This window comes from Homalodisca vitripennis, chromosome 8 (genome assembly GCF_021130785.1).
Source record: "Homalodisca vitripennis isolate AUS2020 chromosome 8, UT_GWSS_2.1, whole genome shotgun sequence".
Taxonomy (NCBI): Eukaryota; Metazoa; Arthropoda; class Insecta; order Hemiptera; family Cicadellidae; genus Homalodisca; species Homalodisca vitripennis.
In genome coordinates, this window is record NC_060214.1 from 40286230 (window position 1) to 40308551 (window position 22322).

The window sequence follows — 22322 nt, forward strand, 5'->3', positions numbered from 1 at the left end:
TATTTTACAGAAGGCAATAAGATAGGCACGTCGTTTGCTAAATTCATTGTTTTTAGACCCATCTTCACTTTATCAAATGCAGACAAACTTTTCAAATGTCTGGGGCTTCCATATTATTCCAAGTTTGTTCTACATTTTTCTATTACTTCACGCACTAAGGTAGTTTGCTGCGAAATAGTTAAATGGCTCTTGAGTACAAGGTGTAAATGCATTCTCTAAATAAAATCTGATCTTATCAATAATGAACTTCTCTCTCCATTTGATAGCTGGTCATCACTTGTTGTTCTGATTATTTACGCAATCCCTAGGGTATGCAATTGTCAGTTGAGATTGTAATTACATGGTTAAATTCATTGAGATCTCAACAAGTCTATTTACATACACAATTAATTGCAGGTATAGAAAATTGATGATGTTAAAACAAAAGTTATAAATACAGAGAGTTTAGTGCAACAGTATTTTACATTAGAGCTTGCTCGAGCAGGATATTTGATAAAGTTCGTACGAAGGAGGCGTTTATTCACAGGTTTTCCTAGATAGCGTTATAAAATTTACAGCCTCTGTAATTGTAAGTATGGGTCGCACCGAGTTGACACATGTAATGGTGACATTTTGCGGAAATACTCCGATTAATGACATTGTCCTGCGCATCTAATACACCTCGGGTCTAGTTTGTATACGGTGTTTTGTATGACAAATCGCTGACAACGGTACACTGAATTGTGTCTTGAAATTTTATTTTCTATTTAATACATTATTTAACTCATCGGTTTTAACACAGCATATCACAATCTGGCAATTTTGTATATTTTTTGGCTTTCTCATTGTTTTCTAAAGACAGAGTGCACAGTGGGATGAACATTTTATCTTTTATTACAGGGAATCCAAGAGATACTAATGCTGATCGAATTTCTTCATCCGAGAGGGTGCAAGGGAAGTTCCTTAGCAACAAGTTTCTTGTTTTGTCTCGTATGGAACACATACTAGGCCTATTTTTCTATGTTGTGATGTTTAACATTCGGGTCATCATAAAAAGCAGTTAGACTTCTGTACTAAGCAAAGTCATCTATATTTTGAACAATTAGCTTAAGAGACTTAACTTTTACTTCAGTGGAAAAATCGTGCTTTGTTAGTGTTTTAATATATATGTAACTTTTTTTTATAACTGTCCACATCGCAAAGAAGCATACGAGGAAGTTTTTTCTGGCTTAGAATGAATATCAAAAGCGGTCTTGTCATCCGTTTCAAAGTTGGCTTCATTTTCATCTATTGAAACGAAATTGTTCTGAGATGAAAAGCTTATTTTGTCTACACAGTTGATCAGAGTCCAGAACGTGTTACTTAGGTTGAAGGATGCCAATTGAACTAGTAGATTTCCATTTATGCAGTTAAAATCCCGTTTACTCTTGGAATAATTCATGTTTAACAGTGGTAAATCGCCACTAATAGTAATCTGTTTACAGTTTAGAGTTGTAATTGTACAAATCACATTAAGTTCGGGGTTATTCTTATGTTTTAACAATACTGGTTTGGCACCTTTTATAATTCATTATATTCAATTATATCAAATATAAACAGAACCAAGGTGTTAGTACTTAGAGTCTAAAATTATAGCCTATTAGTACTTACATAAGATCGAAAAACTAGCACAATTACAAATTAAAATAAGTATTTCAATCAGAGAATATATGTGACCAACTCGTCGTAAAAACTCATTAATTGTTTCTCTCAATGTCTTGATATTTGTTATATTTGTTGTTCAACACATATAGTTTTTTTTGTATAACATTAAATAAACCATAATCATAGTACTTATGCCAGTAAGAAAATGTTTTATTCCACTGCTTGCCCTACTAAAGTGTTCGTTTAATGACTTGCAGGAGGAAACCCTCCATTTTTCGACAGGTTGTGAAATATAGTATATCTAAGCGACATTGGTTTGGTTTTACTGCTATATTTTGATGGCCGTTGCTTTTTTATTGGAGGAGGGATATCAACAGCTGAGCTGCAGCAAGGCGTAGAATCGCAGAAGACAGGAGTGGATTGGATTGAATTCATTTGAGGCGGCTAACATTTTGATGCGTCGTCGTTTAAAACTGAAGGTGTTAGTGTTAAAAGTTAAAACCGCCCGTAAATAAATAATTGTGTAAATCACTATAAACAATAAGTTTCTTATTATCAGTCAACTGGTGTTTATGTACTGTAAGTAATTATTATTTTCTGAATTTAAAAGAATAGTTTGAAAGTTACTAACATTGACAGATAAATATTTACTTTAAATAGTTACTTCACATTACGTTGTTTCCTGTTTAATAATATCTATTTAACCTTTTCTCTTAAACAATAAGTAATATGAGTGGCTAAAGTTATTAGTTAAGTTTTTTAAGAATGCCTGACATCTATATTATAGGCCTTTTACCTTCATGCGGATTAAATTTTTCTAGCTCTTAACTTATTAGCTGCAAAAATTTCGACTTCATTTCTTGAACTATTTAGCTGTATAGGAACAAATTTATAATCTTTGTTCTCATGGGTAGGGTACGATAAGCGGACCCGGTTTTTTATATCAAAGAATATAGTCATCGATACCTAATATTCGCATCTCATATCAAAGAATATAGTCATCGATACCTAATATTCGCATCTCAAATCCTAGACTATCAGTCAATATAAAAGTACCTAGATAGTCCTTAATAACAATCGAATATGTTTTAAATTAAAATATGAATTTAATATTTACAGTGATCAAACAAATTATTAGAACCAAAATTAGGAAAACTGAAGACGACCATTTACTCCTCTCACAGTTACAGTTCTTTCTTTCCCACAAATTTCACATAATGGGTTTTTTTGGTACGAGTTCAACATGTTGAAGCCACGCAACGTTATGTAGTTTTCTAAAATTGACTGCCATTTTAATAATTAGAATTACTTATGTAAAATTGAAATATTATCCTACGTGTATTATTTTAGAGTGTTTACAGCTGTTGATATAGATTATTTAAGTTAAGAGTTCAAAATAATTAATCAGTATCGATTGATTATATCGATGGTTATGATTAAGTAATATCGTTTGCCAATTTCGATATAAAAAACCGGGTCCGCTTATCATACACTACCCGTTCTCATTCACGGTAACGTTTTCTTGTAATAATATTGGTTATTGTTTGTTTCTTTTAAGTATTTAATGTAATTGTTGTTACATATATAATTATACTAAACTAGCCTATCTCATTACTTCTTTTTTGATTGCTTTTTTTTATTGTTTTTAAGGCTGCAGTATAATAATAATAGTACTCAACACTTAAATCATCAATATTCACGAGTAAAGAATCCTTGATATAACTACTTAAACCAAATTACGTTATGGGTACAGTAGAGTGTCGTTTATCCGAAACAATTTATGCATGGGAGTTTTTGGATAATCGAACATCACTGTAAAAAACGTCTAGTTATTTGTTGAGGGTAGGGGAATGGGTGGGATAGCAAAAACACGTTTTTGGACTAGAACAGACAATAGCGCCTTTTAATATTACATGCAAGTATAAATTATTATGTGAAGGTAACACATAAAGTAAGGATTGGAAATACAATTTTGGCTCAGTGACTTAGATAACGTAGAAACAGTACAAAAAGTCGGACCTTTGACTAAAGTACAATAAGCGGACCTGGTTTAAAAAATTAAAACCATGGATAAGTGATTGGGAAATTATAAGATTAAAGGCCGACCTGGCAAATCACGAATTTGACGTTATCAACGTATTCTGCTCATTCTCCTGAACAAAAAATATATATGGTTTTAGGGACGTGCAAATGGCAAATAACATGATTTTGTATATACATAAATAGTTAAGTTCTTAATGTTTTGTTAGTGTGCTGTGTCTGGATATCTGTAAATATTATCTGCGGCTGGGACTGATAGCGTATCTATTATCTGAACGCTCCGGGGCAGAAGTCAGTGCTTCACTAGATATCGTGTACTGTAGTTTGGATCGAGTGAGTGCGTGACAATCATGGCCTAACCATCCACTAGTTCGACCAATCGTAGTGAATTGGTGTGTCGAAGTGTTTTGTCGGGCATGTTAAGAGTTTACGTTTCGTCCGAAACGAGATTATTTAGTTTCTGCACATTCTGTGGAACACACTAATGGTAAGTGTTCTCTATTAATGACGATTTACATATTTATATTATGGGTTTTCATGATTTATTAAGTTTTTTACACTGTACATAATTGGCTTTGCATTACAATTCAATTTATATTTCTGATCAGCCCCTCTAAAATTTGATATTTTACTGATAGGTACTATCTCGAGGGATGTTTTTGTTTCGTTGACATCAGCGCTGGGTTCGGCGGGAGACACTCATCTGAACTCGATAACAACTAATTAATTTGTAGCTCAAAATTAAGAAACATACTGTTCATTTGGATCAAAATTCTGCTCATTTCAGTATTATTTTTCAATTACGTTAGCAAAGATGGTGCCGCATCCAATGATGTCATCACGAGGTTGAATCATGGTCACAAAAGGTCACGTGATGCCCGACGTGGATGTACAACATGGAAATATTGCTCCGCACTTGAACAGTTTTTCCATTTTTTATGTTCTAGAACTTCGTTATTTCTCATTTCCACCCCGTCAAACCTTATATTGTTTTGTTCTGTAGTGCAATTTCAATACAGTAAGTAAATAACGCGAAACTCATCTTTTGCTGCTCCGGCCATTACAATTACCAGTGATTGTATTTGCAAAAGTATTCGCATTAAACATTTACTGTGTATATTAAAACAAAACATATCCTAATAACAACAAAATTAAACATGCTTATATATATTTTAGAAATAAATTACATGTAGACATTGAGAGAACTTCAAAATAATTATTACAAAATTCTTTTTGAGATTAATAAGAGAAATTTAAAAAAAACTTGAAAAATACTAAATGAAGTAACTAACCAGTAGAAAAAACAACATACTAATATAGTACTAGAAGTGGAAAATATTTTTAAGGAAGATTCTTTAGAAATTGCCAACATATTTAATCAATATTTTTTAACTATTGTCGATAAATTGAGTGTGAATAATATGAAACCCGATAATTTTGGTTTACTTCAAATAAAGGATATATTTTTAAAATTCTCTTCAAGAGATTCAATGCTTTTAGGTTTTGTACTAGCTAGTGAATTAGAAAAAGCAATCCAATAATTGGGGAATGGAATATGTCCTGGATCGGATGATATAAGTTCAATGACAATAAAAAAACTAAAATGGCAAATATTTCAAGTATTACCACACACTGTTAATTGTTAAGACACACTGGTGTCTTTCCAGAGAGACTTAAGGAGTGAGTAGTGATTCCTATCTATAAGACAGGTTCGTGTGAAAATTGCAGTAATTACAGACCAATATCCATGTTATCATCATTCTCTAAATTGATTGAAAAAGTAGTGAAGAATAAATTAATCTGTTACCTTGATTTAATAGGTTTTTTTTCAGTAAAAATCAGTATGGTTTTTGACAGGGATTAAATACGGAACTGGCTCTAGAAAACTTTGTTGATAAAGTTTCTGAAGGGATTAATAAAGGAAAAATTGTTAGTGGTTTATTTTTGGATATTACTAAAGATTTTGATACTGTCAAACACAAAACGCTACTAAACAAATTGCATGATTGTGGTATAAGAGGGATTGTGTTTAAATGGTTTTAAAGTTACCTAACAGGGAGAAACAGTGTGTACGAATTAATGATATCTTTAGTGGATTTGGAATAGTTAAATATGGTGTACCTCAAAGTTCTTTATTGCGAGCATTATTATTCCTAATATATATAAATGATCTTTGTAATGTAAATTTTACGGGACAGGTTACATCATTTGCTGATGATACAGCACTATGCTATGTTACATAGAAAACAAGCAGTGTGATAGAGAGTACACTATGAGTAAGGATTTAGAAGCTCTGAAATGGTGGTTTTCTGAAAATAATATGGCCTTGAGTCCTGGTAAAACAAGTTACATGCTTTTTTGTTTACGTGGTTATACTACTTTTAAAAATAAAAAATATACAAATGTCTATGTGATAACATAACATGCAATTTAGATTGCTGTGAAGTATTAGAGCATACGCAGATTAAATATCTAGAACTAACATATAGCAAATTTAAATTCTAAATTGATAAATGTAATAAGACTTTTTTACGTTCGAAGAAAAATGTATAATAATGAGTTATTGAACTCCTTACTACTTACTTTTCAGTTGTAAGTAAGATTGCAGTATGGCATTGTATGTTGAGTGGGTTACTTATGTTTCAAGTTTAAAAATTACAATTCAAAAACACTTTATAAGAATTATATCAAAACCTAATATTAGAGATCCATCACATCCTTTATGTAATCAATTAAAAATATTTCCATTGAGATATTTATATGTGTACAAAGTGCTAAATGTATTTTATGATAGTGGGAATTTTGAGTGAGGTGGGGAATATAGATTAAAGTTGAGAAATCTGATAATGTATTTGTTCCAAAACCCAAAAACACTCATTTTACCAAAACTTGTTAATTTTTGGCACCTAACTTAGACTATTTAACTACATGCCTTATGCTCTAAAGAACATGAATAAAAAAACAGAATTTCTTTTTAAATTGAGAGTTTGGCTTTTTGGTTTAGGTAAAATTGAAATTTACTTGCAAGTATTACATAGATTATTCTTATTATTATTTTATTTTTTTCGCATACTTTCTTACTTAATTTTTATGATCTAAGTTATGTGATTTCATTTTCAATGTTTGTGTTATTACATATTTATGTATTAATATTGAGTTTTTGTTCTGGAGTGCTCTTAAGTATAAAAATGCAGATGTATGTATGCGTATTGTCTGAGAGTATATGTATATGAATTTTTCTTTTTAAAGGAGAGACCGATCCCCTTTTAAGCCTTATTCTGTCCATCCTCAAGGGCCACTGGCCTGTGCGAGGATCTTATCAAACAGAATAAGAGGGAGAGTCGATACAGTACAAGGTCGATGGTACTGATAAAAAGTGCAACGGTCACAGACAGGATTCGAACCTGCGCTATCTCTAACTCAGACTCAAAGACCAACGTCTTAGACCGCTCTGCCATCGGCACTCCCATTGCCGATGTCCAAGTCTATGTCGATGTATGTTTTTAGTCTATGTATTTTTCTTTTCTTTATTACTGTAGCACACCTTTGACCATTATATTTAATTTTTTGTAATGTTAATATAAATAATTCTATTTAGGACTTAAGAATAGAGAGTCCATCAAGAAAGACAATAATTAAACAGATTTAAAATATTTATTTTAAATTCATTTTGCTTTGGAGGCCCCGTAATTTTTCTTAAAGAAAGTTAAAGTTTATATTAATAGTATAATGTTATTACTGTTTATGTTTTGTTACAATACAATATGTTATATTTTAAATATTATATGTGTGTTTTTGTCTTAAGGTTAGACTGAGCACGAGAAAAGGCTTTGTTATACTCTATTTTGTTTTCAACATCTAATCCGACGATTTGGATGACCGATTTGCAGATAATCTCTAGTGGCCATTACTCAAATATACGGATGATTTAACTTTGTTTGAATTAATTTGGAACAATAATGTTGAACTGAAATACGTTATAGACTTTTAAGATTATATAATTATAGTGAAGCTATATTCTTATATGTAAAAGAAATATATGCATTTTTAGACTATAGAAAATAATACAACTTTGTTTATACTACATTTGAGAAGCATAATACTTACAATTACTTAAAAGGGTAAACATAACTGACATCATTTAAGTTGTTTGATTGCAGTATAATAAGCGGCCACCAAAACTTTCCAATGTTGATTATTGAATGATAAGGAATCATCGATATTCATGGACTGTAAGCAAAATGTTAGACCAAATAATGTAACAGATAATTCAAAGAGCAATATCCTTTGGCTAGTTTTTAATTTTAGAAATTAAATAAAAACAGTGGGAGGAGTTCTCCATGTATGGTACTCTGGGTTGTAGCTGCAGTATCTCTGGCTTCTCAATCTCACTGTTGCTGCTCATGTTGGTGTCATTCACTGGGTGCAGGTCTGGGCAGTTGGGGGAGTTCTCCATGGATGGTACTCTGAGTTGTAGCTGCATTATCTCTGGCTTCTCGATCTCACTGTTGCTGCTCATGTTGGTGACATTCTCTGAGTGCTGGCCTGGGCAGTGGGGGGAGTTCTCCATGGATGGTACTCTGAGTTGTAGCTGCAGTATCTCTGGCTTCTCAATCTCACTGTTGCTGCTCATGTTGGTGTCATGCTCTGGGTGCAGGCCTGGGTAGTGGGGGGAGTTCTCCATGGATGTACTCTGAGTTGTAGCTGCAGAGTTGTAGCTGCAGTATCTCTGGCTTCTCGATCTCACTGTTGCTGCTCATGTTGGTGTCATTCTCTGGGTGCAGGCCTGGGCAGTGAGGGGAGTTCTCCATGGATGATACTCTGAGTTGTAGCTGCAGTATCTCTGGCTTCTCAATCTCACTGCTGCTGCTCATGTTGGTGTCATTCTCTGGGTGCAGGTCTGGGCAGTGGGGGGAGTTCTCCATGGTAGTCTGGGTTGTAGCTGCAGTATCTCTGGCTTCTCAATCTCACTGTTGCTGCTCATGTTGGTGTCATTCTCTGGGTGCAGGTCTGGGCAGTGGGGGGAGTTCTCCATGGATGGTAGTCTGGGTTGTAGCTGCAGTATCTCTGGCTTCTCAATCTCACCGTTGCTGCTCATGTTGGTGTCAGTCTCTGGGTCCAGTCCTGGGCGGGCAATGCTGGTGACAATAGCCTGGACAAGGTTTTGTTTACCCTTTTTGTCAAAGTGTAATCCATGTCTTGTATAGCAGCTTCTGTGAATGTGAGATACGTTGATATAAGATGAATTTTTTCTTTTGTATTACTTCTTGAGGTTATTATTCATTATGTCAATCTTGTGGTTAAGTTGGTAAAGATCATATCACAGTTGGTATACTCTCAGCATGTTCTGGAAGCAACACTGATTATGAATTAAAATTTGAAACTGTTGACAATATTCACTGGATGAGTCATCTGTTTAGTGTCATTGCAACAACTATAAAAATAGCATGGTCTTTTTTTAGAGAATGTTTTAGTGAGGTCATTTAAGTTTTCACAACCGTAATTAAAGGTGCCTCCAGGAGCAGACACCACAGACACATTGTATTTGTTTCAAGACTGTGTATTTCAATCATTATATCTTCATTTTCCTCTTCTGCAACTTGCAAAAATGTCAGCTTTTTCTTTTTCAAATTTTAATTATTATTTTACTCACAAATTTCTTCTATATTTTCTGAAAAATTGTCTTCATTTTTACTATCGGGGTCATAATAGAATATATCCTCTCCAATATTGATATCAAATTTATCAGCTTCATATATTTATTGCCTGTGATTTGATCGTAATGTACAATTGTGACATCCTAATCATTAGTGAATCATAAGTCATATGTTCTTCAATAATAAGTCAGAGATGATCAAAATTGTGAATAATATTTAGCTATAACAATCTAAAACCACTTTATTAATTTATTAAAATAGTGTGTTTTCATTTCTAGAAAGAATTTTTAGGCGGTCACAATTCATATATTGCACATTAATCGATAATGTATTTGAAATTTAAGTTTTATCCCAAATAGTCCAACAATCTAGGAGACTGAGAGAAATTGGGGTTTTATGGGTGGAGGGGATAAGTGGGATACCAATATTCACAAGAGCAAAGTATAAGGAATTTTAGAAGCCAGAATATGGCTACCACCTGTGTATGAGGATAATTTAAGAGTTTTCCCATTACATGATTGGTCAGATTTTGCTGTGTTTTATATTTCAAAATAAAGACGTTCTTTGTGTTTTGTCATTGTCATTAGCCTTTTTGCATTCGAGTCATGTTGTGTTTGTGTGATAGTAAGCTTCTAAAACTATGGATGTAACTTGTAAAAGTGAAAAATGTTTTACCTGACAGTATGTACAGTGCTCTGTCAAGTTTTTTGTTTGTGATAGAATAATGTTCTGATATTGTGCTGCTTTTAGTTTGATGTAAAATTTTCCATTCCTATTCTTTATGCAACAGATGTGGTACGGTAGTCATTGTCCTGTAGCTGAAAATACGCTGTTGTTTCGTTGTTTCATATGGGTTTAATATGGTTAGATGAGTTTCTAATAATTAGTGAACATTAGTGATCAACCTTTTTGGAATTTTATATTTTACTGATCAGTACTATCTCAAGGGATGTTTTTCATTTTTCACCATCAGCACGGGGCCATTACAGTTAACCTGTTCAACTATTAGTGCCTTTTACGAGATTAAAAATCTTTCCAAAGTATAATTGTTTTCTTGGCTTTTGTTAAATTGTTTTTTTTTTTTTTTAATGTTTAAGCATTTTTTTGGAAAAAACAATTGTTGTGAAGTGGATAAGGTAAACAATTACCAAAATTGTTTTAAACTATTATTATATGGGATTGTATTAATTTATTTACTGTGAAAGTTCACACAATTAAAAAAGTTAATTCTATATCAAGTAGAATATATTAAATGAATTTTGTGAAGTCTATGTAACAAAAAAGTATATTGGGCTTTAATTTTTCTAAACGATTAGTAAATTTTATTGAAAAAGACTCAAAGTAAGTTTTTCCCAACTCTAAATAGTAACCAAAAGTTTTTAAGAAACAATTCTGTAAAATGTAACAAAAATATTCTCTTATTTATGAATTTAAAAATCTGATAAAATTCTCACTATAAAAAGTTGAATTTGAATTAACATAAAAAAGTAGGCTATATGACAGAAGAGAATAAATTAAGTGAAAGATCAATAGTATAATATAAGTCCAATTATCATTTTAAATTAAGGATAAATTAAATAAAACTTATTTATGATTATCATAATAAAATCCTTTAAAAAATCTGTAATTACACTGTTATTAAATTATTACATTCCTCTTGTATTTTAAATAAGCATCTGGAGATTATATCCTGAAATTATTCATCTAGAAAATTACAAGCTTATAGTTCAATTAACCACTGAACTTGTGCCCAAATTATTTTGCCAACATTGTTTATTAATCATTGATCAATCGTGTTCAAGTGTCATAGTTAATTAGTGGCTAGAGTTTTTCATCCGATCAGTCACTGAACATGTGACTGATCCTAAAATTCAATTTATTATTAACACTAAGCAATCAACATCATATGAAACAGCCATGTGTGGTAGTGGACCAGTCGTCCTCAACAATAATACATATTAATGTTAGATGTACAACACAGTTGATTACATGTACAACACAGTTGATTACACGTACAACACAGTTGATTACACGTACAACACAGTTGATTACACGTACAACACAGTTGATTACACGTACAACACAGTTCATTACACGTACAACACAGTTCATTACACGTACAACACAGTTGATTACACGTACAACACAGTTCATTACACGTACAACACAGTTGATTACACGTACAACACAGTTCATTACACGTACAACACAGTAGATTACACGTACAACACAGTAGATTAAACGTACAATGCAGTAGATTACACGTACAACACAGTAGATTACACGTACAACACAGTTGATTACACGTACAACACAGTACATGTTTAACAGCAGTCACAGCATCATTTGGCAAATTAAAATAAAGACAGATGCCACCCATCAGGCTTTAAAAGGTGGAAGCATTGAATCTTTACAATTAACCAATCCTTGGATAATATTTCAGACGTTGTTTAGCAGATGGCATCTTGTATTGAAGGAGGTGTTTAGAACTCCTAAGAGTCATACTTGGTCAAAGGTAAACTCCTAGTGCTAAGAGTCCATAATGTTCCAGAAAAATTTGTCAAAAATAATTCAGTTGGTGTGATTGGTAGTTGGCTGATGGTAAACTTCCATGATGTGGTAAATTACTCAATTTTTATGTGAGAGGCTACGTCTAATCTCCTTACCAATCTCATTGCCCTGTTATCTAGCACACGCCTTCAGGAGAAAATGTGAGATCAGCACAGCAGTGCGTCTCCCAGGTAGTCAGTGTATATGTGGATGAAGGGTTTGCAGATTGCTGGATTGGTACTTGTGGTTTAATGCAAGATACAGCATTTGATTGTGTTAAACCCAGTTAGGTTAAGTTGAGTTAAATGTTCTGCAACACCAGGGATGGTGGAGGGATCTATAACATCAGTTTAAAACTGAACATCACAGTTCAGTGTACAAAGTAGAGTGTTTCAGAATAACGCCAGATCTTTTGTGTTGTGGTAGACATGTCCAAAAAGCTTCCTTGAATATTGAGACTTTCACCAGATCAAGAGATTCTCAGTTTGTTCTTATTTTGTAGTATTTGACGGTAATTAAATTTACTGGCATCGCAATTACTTGTAATAATTGAAATTTCTTTAGATAATGACTTTGGCAGATTTTTATGGAATGTGAAAATGACAATACATTGTGAAAGCAGTTTATTCTAATTCTTAGATCGTTTTAAGCAAGGTCTGATTTTCTTTAATGTTGTATAATTTAGTTATTTAGTTTCAACAATTAATTATTTTCATAGTTCTACTGATGGCGTTTCATTTTATAGTGTGAGGACCGGTGAAGTGTAGATATTACTGGGAGCATAATTTAAAAAGCTTATAAAAAAAATACATTGACAATAATGTTTGAGTAGTACAAAAACAAAAGATGTCTGAGTATCTACAACATTTAAAAATTAGAATCTTTTTCTGTCTCCTCCTATTACTTAAAATGGTTTGTTTCTTAGTCATGATATTTGCGTATCAATAGATAATAAAATTAATTTGATCTGATATACAATCATATGTAGTTAGATCAAAGATGGCAGTGTTACGTAAAATATCAGATTTGTCTTCAATTTTCTGACTTTTATTTTTCAAGACAAATCAGCCTTTTAGTTTGTATATATTTATCAATTGCATGTTGTTTATGATTATATAAGCCTTAATATTGCCATTCTTTGAGATCCCTTAACAATTTTTAATACAAAATTCATAGAACATTCAAACTTACATTTGGTTTGTTTTTTGAATGCCATTTTATATACGTACTGTTCAATAATTAAGCAAATTGAGTATGTTTTCAAGTTTACACAATTTTAATCATCTATTCCTTCCTTTTGCATTCATTTAGCTTTTCTTAGCTTACTTCTGAAATTTTACTTAAATTTGTAATAATTGAAATTGCATTTGAGTTTGATTTTTAAGTTCCTACCAATTGTGTAATTTACAAGTCTTAATATTACTATATGAATCGATTTTGTCTGCATTTGAGAATGTCACAATAAAAAGATTACTATTTAAAAATTGCTGAAAAATTTATTGAGATCAAAACATTTATTAAGTTTGTTTTTGTTTTATAAAATAAAAATATCTCTTGTTTCAGTGATCAAGATGAACAGCTCTTGTTGTAAATCATGTACAAGATATTTCCTGTGTGCAAAAGCAGTTGTCTTTATTGTGTGGATGAATTGAAAATAAAAATAAAAAGATCACTGTTTGTCAAAGTAACTATTGCAAAGGATAAAGCAGAAACAATGGAAACCACTAACAGTGCTCTTCTTTTTGAAAGTGACCTTTCACCATCGCCTCAAGATGAAAATGAACTGTCATTGTACAACTTTGTTGAAGAAACGAATGTCAGAGAACCCGGTTAGTCCAAAAAATACAAACAGTCAACGTTTTGAAAATGGTAGGACCATTAGGCAGCCTAAAGATAGTGAGTCTGTAAAAACCGTTCCGAAAATTATTCTAAGGAGAGTGTCCGGTGAAACGAATTGTTTTGAGATTCAGGGTAGTAAGCCGAAGAAGAAAAAGAAGAAACATTCAAAAAGAAAATCTTCAATTCGTTCTGAAACAGGCAGTACAGAAAATGAAACACAGCCTTATGAAACAATTTGGATATCTGACGATGATGATGATGTAATTTTGTGCTCAGATAAGGAAATCAACAACAACAAGGTTTGCTTTGAAAATAATGTTCAGGATTGTTTAGATAAATCTACAGAAATGTACAGTGATGTTCAGACCCACCTGAATTACTTAAATGGGATTTGTCTTCAATTTAAAGAAATGGAAACTCTTACAACAGAACTAGCCGAAGCACTCTACGTCATCATCTCTGCTCAGAAGGACAGGTTACAAAGACAACTAAAGTGTGCAAACCTTTCAGAAGAATTTGTACGGAAGGAGAAGTTTTTCGCCGAGGAACAGTGTGAAAAGGTTGTCACGTTGTACGGTCCTCAGTTCACCAAGTGTTTTAAAAAATTAGAGGATAATCTTCTTTGTCTTCATGAGAACCTAAGTTCAGTCTATCTTCATATTCTACAAAGAATATTTGATGCTGTTCGTAAAATTGATGAAACCATTCAAGCTACTGTGGATGAGGTGAGACATTTAGTGATATCAATATTAAAAGAAAACAATCATAAGAGTAAAGTGTTTGACTTTTTAACTGATGATCACCAAATTTTAGCAGCAATTTATTAATAATTATTAATTACTATGTAAGCAGGATTGGTATTATGAAAAAAGGCAGGCAAGGGTGTATTTACAAAGTGTACTGTTACAATCAAATTTTTTTAAGTAAACATTAAATATAAAAAAAACAGTATATTTAAATGATTTTTTTAGTATTTTACTAAGAATTAACTACTAAAATTACCAATACTAAAAAACAAAATTTAAAGAGAAATGTACAATAGTACAAGCAAAAGTATAGAATAACTGTTTCAATGCCTTGATGTAGAGTAAACATGAATAATTGTATGAAACGTATATACAATTGTATGTATATAATTGTATTGTATATACGTATATATATATTGTATGAAACGAACATACAAGGTATGTTCAAAAAGTAATGGGAATTTTAATTTTTGTTTTAATGCTCATCTATTCATCTACATTAATTTTGTCACCTTCAAAATATTTCTTATTAGATAATATGCACTTATGCCGGCACTCCCAATCCCTAAAACACTTCACAAACTCAATCTTTGGGATAGATAGCCTTTAGCTCTTTCAGAGATGCACTTTTAATTTCATCTGTGCTTGTAAAAGAACAGACCTTTAAGCTTCTCTTTACTGTTGGAAATCAAAAAAGTCACACAGAGAATGTTTGAAGAATATGGAGACTGGTGTGGCGTTACAGTACTTATGGTCAAAAATTCAGAAACAAGCAATGTAGTATGAGCAGGTGCAAAAGCCATTCAACACTATTAAACAATTTTGGAAACAATTTTGCTGTCAAGTTTTATATCCAAAACATTAAAAAAAGCCATGGGATGAGCCAATTAATATGAAAAAAATTATCAGCAACTTCTTTGATCATAATACTGTGATCGTTCATAACCACTTTTTGCCATTTTCATCAGCTTTTTATGTGCTGGGGCGTCCGGAGCGTTCATCATTTTCAACGCGTTCACTACCATGTTTGAAACATTTAAATACTCTTAAACCCTTTACTCATAGCAGACTCACCATTTAGGCCTTTATTAACACTTCCTATACATAGTTATATTTTATTTCATTTTTCCCTCAAAATTTGATACAAATTCGTTGATCCATTTTTTTAAGAAACAAAAAATTTATGAGTTCATAAAACACATCTAACCTTAGCAACTGCTACTGAAATGAATAGAGCTGGAAATGTTATTACACTTCAGGAGCATAAAAAAACAGCATAATAAAAAAACTTTACAATAAGACTCTTCAAAAACTTAAAAACTTTTGATAATTTTAACACATCTCGTATATATAATCTGTAATTTCTAAGTACACAACGTATGTCGGTCAAATTATAGAAAATATGAAGAACTATGTACGAAGGGGTGGATGCCTACTAAACTTGTCACCTATACAGAATCAATGGGAAAATGTATAGCTGGCCCCGTACTTTTTGTGATGCTAACACATGGAATTGAATTCCCACCGGTCTTAAAATGGTATACTTGCATACACTACCACTTTAAAATTAAAATTACCCATTTTCTTATTTTTTAAGATACATTTTTCAATATTAAACTAGTTAACTAATTAAATTCTTAAATTTTGTTTGTTGAGTGCAATTTTACTAGGTTCTTTCAACACCAATGACAGTATTAATAGTACTTATAGTTTACACTGTCTTATTTATAGACAGTATTAATAATTCTTTTAATTAATAGTACTTAAAGTTATGGACTGTCCAAACCTATTTGAAAAATTGTATTAGACTTCCTTGAATTTGAACCTGGTCCATTATGAGATAATGATAATAAAAGTTACGTGTTTGTTAAAGTGTTTTGTCAAGTTTTTAACTGGTGATAACTGGCATTACTTTTGTTTTTGATGGCATTTCAAGATCATCTCATATTTTATTAAGAATTGAAAAGTTAAATTTAGGTACATTGATATTTACCTAAATTTAAATATATGCAGGATTTTCCAGAACTCTACCAATCTTTTCAGGTGTTATTCCTGGGCCAAAGGTAAACCAAAATATCAATTTCAACTTTTGGAAACTCAATAATTACCTGAATAGCCACCATATTTTCCATTTAACTATTTTTAATTTAAGAACAGCTTTTTGTAATAAGTTGAAATTTGGTATGTACCTTTTTAATCTAAAGGCTCAATTAGAGAAAAAAATCAATATTTTAGATGCTTTATTTTCAAAATGGCAGCTTCTAAAATGTTTAAGTGTAAATATCGTAAAAATTATATGCGATAAAAAGTCATAGTTATTAAATTTTAGTTAGAAAATGTAGTTACAAATCCAACCAAGTTAAAGAAAATCAATTGATAAATAAGGTAAATAATGTGCTTTAAACATACAGAGTACAAAACAATACAAACTATCTTTCTTTCTTAAAATAAATGAAATCGTAAAATAGGAAAATTTTCATTTTATTCTTAAAATTTCCTCTTGCATATTACAATTTACGTGTAAGGGGTATTTAAAATTGTAAACTGGGCCTAGATGATAATCTCCCTGCTGAGTAGCCTATATTATAAACGTTCCTTCCATTATGCATTTAACGTATGTATTAATAACCAGTTCCATTAAATAAAGATTCTCGTACCTGTAAAGTTTGAGGCTGTGACGAAACATAGACTGCTAGTAAGTCACTTAGAAAGCCTTAAAAGTTAACAATAAGTGAGTGATTAATACTATAAGTAATGTAAATTATGTGTTCAGGGGATTCAGTAGCCAAAGTTAGAGGTGTCAAACACTAGCTCTGATATTGAATATGATTGTCATCTGTAAAAACACTAATGTGCCATTCTTGTAGTACGCAAAATTAGTACAGTACATAGTGTTTTATGAGACTTTCTTTGTATTTTATTATTTAATGTACAGTTAGTATCATAGGGAAAAGTTTTGTTGTTTTTGTCATGTAGTAAAAATGTTGATTTAGATTTGAGCTTTATATTTTTCGTTTTAATGTGTGAATTTTTTTACAAAACAGTAGAGTTACGCTATTCCGAACATTGTTCGGAAACAGTATACATTTTCAAATTGTTCTATAAATACAATAATGAAATCTCTGATTTTTAATCTTATAACTGGAACAAAGAAGAAATTGAAAACTGAAAAGTCGTTCGTGAAAAAACATACATTTATTGTTTTACAAAATATACTGTACAAGGACTTGTAATAAAGAAATACCCGTGCTTAAAGCCTAGGTTTGAAGAAAACACTAAGAAGTTAAGTTAGTGTTTTTTTTTTCTGACGAAGTGCAGTGAATCGACTTGAGGATGTAATGTTTCCACCATCATCGCCGCATAAACATAACATCATTTGTGGTGTTGATGAAGCGTGTTCGACGTAGCCTAACGTAAGGTAAGGTCAAGAGCATTTTGCGTGCCTGTGTGTGAATGAACTGCTCTTCCCTCAGGATTTGTTCACGAACCCATCAACGCCGATATGTCGACACTATTCATTAATCCGACTATTCCGAATTCCCGCGAATCCGTGCACTGTTCGAATTGGCGAGACTCTACTGGCAGTACTCTGATTCGTAGGCAGAAAATGTTGCATAACAATATTTTCGTCATAACATGAGATATTAATGTTGTTCCTTTGGTTACTTTCAGTAACCATTTAATGTACTGGATTCTACCTAACTGTGTGTATTACTAAGCTAGCTATGATCATAATAATGTTTTAATGTTACACAACAATAAACAATACTTTTAATAGGTTATGGTTTTCGGGCCTGAACAAATTATAGGATCCCACCAAAAGTAATCCTGTAAATTGTGCGCTGTCATGGCTTGCTTTATGCTGAATATCGATGAATCGATCGAACAATACCTGAAATGGTGCTTATTTATATAAATTGAACCTCTACTAATGTCCCCGTGAAAGTATGAAATCTGTCAAGAGTGTACTACAATATGTAGTTATAATTTTAACAAGCTGACTTGAATCAGACCCCTTACGGTACATTAGTCTTGTGATATCAGTCAAGATAACATAATATAGAGCTGTGATTCCATGCACAATTGTGTTAAATAGGTGGTTCAAGTTATTAAGGGGAGCAGACCGCTTTTATTATCCCCATCTCCGCCATGTTAACTTATGTACCCAATATCCAAAAACTATAAAAGATACAGGATTGAAACTTTGCATGTTACTGACATTGATCCTTTATACATCTTTACACCAGAGGATTTTGTAAAATATACTTTAGTTTTGTATTTATGATTTTTTATAATGTTAAAAAAGTCTAAACAAATGAAATTAAACGTTTCTTTTGTAAGTAATATTTTTACAAACCCTGTGGTATAAAGTTGTGTTAAAATTGCCTAAAAATGAGTAAACAATTGCATGCCTGTACTACCAACAGTTACTGAGATGTAGGTACAATTACACTAACAATTACAGCTGCAGGAAACAAAGAAAATGTAAAAAAAAAGAAAAAAAGTTACACTTAAAAAGTTGTAATGAACAAGTAAGTAAACTACGTTAAGTTTCTCTGTTGCATATTTATTCACTAGTCTTATCTTTTATTGTTGTTTTCGCTGATTTATCATCTTGTAAAGCTTCTCTAAGGCTCTCTTCGTATTCTGCAATATTAAAAAATAGAATAGTAAAATACACATAAAAAGGTGCTAGGCTTATGTTTTTTAATACTTCTGATATAAAGGTTTTGAAGCGGTATGAATAGGCCGTGGTTCTCAGTGCCTCTAAAATACTGTCGATCGTGTAGCATTACTAATGAAGTAGTATTGTAAAAAGAAATACTAGCATTTGTAAAGAGAAATACAACCTCGGATGCGTCACGCTCAGTTCTTGGTTGTGAGGTATGAAGTATGCATGCAAACCGTCAGAAAATATTGTTTTAAGCTAACTTACTATAAGAAAACATATACATGTTATATATCATTGTATAGAGAACATTTCAGGCTATTTAAAAACTGCAAAAACGAAAAAACAAAAAATTGGGTTTTAACTGGTTTGCTCCCCTTAAATTTACCAACTTGTACTACAGTGAGATGGTAGATGTATAATTCCCTGGAGGCAAAATGAGTCTGCTGATACGAACATTATATGTTGGTTTCTTTTGAAAAGTACTTAGTCCTCTTAAGAGTTAAAATATTCAAACGTTTCGTCTAGAAAACTTTTGTATTCTCCTCATTTCACTGAAAGAAATTGTTTAGCTAAATTTTGACTTTATAAGTTCAAATATAATTTATTATTATTGTTATTGTTGAAGTCTTTAGCAAGTTTGAAAATAAAATATGAAACTGTTATTAATTTAATTTGTGAACATGTGACATTATTATTAAAATTAAACTGTATATTATCTGTAAATATTTGAAATACTGTTGTAAGCAAGTTCCTATTTTTTTAAATAATGTAACTATGTTTGTTTGTTTTTCAGTAGTATTTTAAGAATGTCTAGTTTTATTTCTTGAATAATTATTATAAAGTATTGTATGTTTAAAACTTATTACATAGTAGTATTATTTAGTTACGGCATTAGTCCTATTTAATGGGTATTGTAGACGCAGTAAACATTTTGACATGGTCTGTACTGTGAACTGCTAAGTGTTAAGTTTGAGTTAGTTTTATTAAACAGTTTTTAAGTCTTGATAGTTTTTTTCTTTCCACTTAACTTGTCCCGATAACTATGTAAATCTTGACTGCTGGATGTTATGTTAGCTGAGTTCAGAATTAATATAGCCTAATCCAGTCACATAATTATTATTCTAGTCCATAAGAAACTAAGTTTCTCAATATTAATAGTTAATCTGGCCTCTTACCAAACAAGTAATTTAAGGTTTTAAGCCTATATTCTGGAATCTAATATTATTACAAAAGAAATGGTACAAAGTTATGGAGCTGAAAGTGTGCAGATAGCCTCGTGCGCTGCTGATACAAATTGCTGACTCCAGGGCTAGCTAGCCTCTCCCACAGGTCCTAGTCTGTTTGGATTGGCCACGGCCGCTGAGGCGATGACCGCTACTGGACCTGCTGAGCCGCTGGTCGTCAGTCGCGTTTAGACTTCTAGGTATGCAACATCTCTGTCCGCGTCCTCTCTCTGTACAGTTAATGTAACATTGTTAAAATCATCTAAATTTAGTTTGTTTCTAAAGTATTTCATAACATTAATGTAAAGACAGAATTTAAGTGAGTAAGGATTCGCAATTAAAATTATTCATTCAAATGCAATCGCCACGTGATTAATTTATTTACCTGAGTCAAAACCACCGAAGTTCTGATTAATTGTGTAAGTGGATTCAATAGAGTTAACTACTAAGTGGTTACTGCAGGCAGGTTGCTACAGGAAGATGCATAGCCATTATCAAATATAAAAGGTGCATCTGGAACTACATGATAAATTACGGGGCAAATTTTACAGGCCTAAATGAAAGTTTACTGTATACTTCCTGAAGTTCTGCTTACTGCAATCACCTTATTGGTGAATGGAATTACCGGATCATTTTTCGTTTACGCTAGTCATGGCGTATAATAGGACTAGTGGTGTGTCGTGATTCACGTACCTGCTACTTTATCACGTACTTGTCAAATCGGAGTTATCGTCAATAGTCCTGCACGGAAGTAGCAGATACGAAATCGCAGTAGGTACGTGATAGACCAGCAGTGATCGCTAATTGCTACTGGTACTTGATCGCGCTATTAGTAACTACAGCAGATACGAAATCGCAGTAGGTACGTGATAGACTAGCAGTGATCGCTAATTGCTACTGGGACTTGATCGCGCTATTAGTAACTACAGCAGATACGAAATCGCAGTAGGTACGTGATAGACCAGCAGTGATCGCTAATTGCTACTGGTACTTGATCGCGCTATTAGTAACTACAGCAGATACGAAATCGCAGTAGGTACGTGATAGACCAGCAGTGATCGCTAATTGCTACTGGGACTTGATCGCGCTATTAGTATCTACAGCAGGTAAGACATCGCAGTAGGTTACGTGATAGACCTAGCAGTGATCGCTAATTGCTACTGGTACTTGATCGCGCTATTAGTATCTACAGCAGGTAAGACATCGCAGTAGGTACGTGATAGACTAGCAGTGATCGCTAATTGCTACTGGGACTTGATCGCGCTATTAGTATCTACAGCAGGTAAGACATCGCAGTAGGTACGTGATAGACCAGCAGTGATCGCTAATTGCTACTGGTACTTGATCGCGCTATTAGTAACTACAGCAGATACGAAATCGCAGTAGGTACGTGATAGACTAGCAGTGATCGCTAATTGCTACTGGGACTTGATCGCGCTATTAGTATCTACAGCAGATACGAAATCGCAGTACGTGATAGACCAGCAGTGATCGCTAATTGCTACTGGAAGCCAGTTGGCGATTTATACAAATTATGTTAAATGTTTTTTTCCTTGACCATAGACTCCTTACTTTAGAAATTAATACCTCAAGCCATGAGCAGGTCTATAAAATAAATTATACAACAGAAAAAGTTAACCATAAAATATATAAAAACAAAACAATAATCTATAACAAGGTGTCAGGCAGTTATAAAGAATTCAATCCCAGCAGTTGGCTTTACAGGAGTTTAAAGTTTTTCCCACTTGAAGAGTATTAAATCATTTAAAAAATTCAATAGAAATAAAGATAATTTCATCAGTTAGTAAACTCTCTACATAAGATAACAGATAATAGACTACATAAAAGTTTATATAGTTATAGCCGAGAGTTGGTCGGCGAATGATGACCTATTGTGATTTGTATTCTGTTGTTCAGTTTTAATAATTAGTGTTGTGTTTAGTTTTTTTATCAAGTGAATGTTTTAGAGTTT

General features: G+C 32.3%; 1 long non-coding RNA gene across 1 annotated transcript; it reads left to right on the forward strand.

Annotated features, from left to right (window-relative positions):
- Positions 1–2036: 2036 nt before the first annotated feature.
- Positions 2037–20130, forward strand: LOC124367596. The gene is made up of 2 exons (XR_006922913.1): positions 2037–2202; positions 13434–20130. It is a non-coding gene; the product is annotated as an uncharacterized LOC124367596 (long non-coding RNA).
- Positions 20131–22322: the final 2192 nt, after the last annotated feature.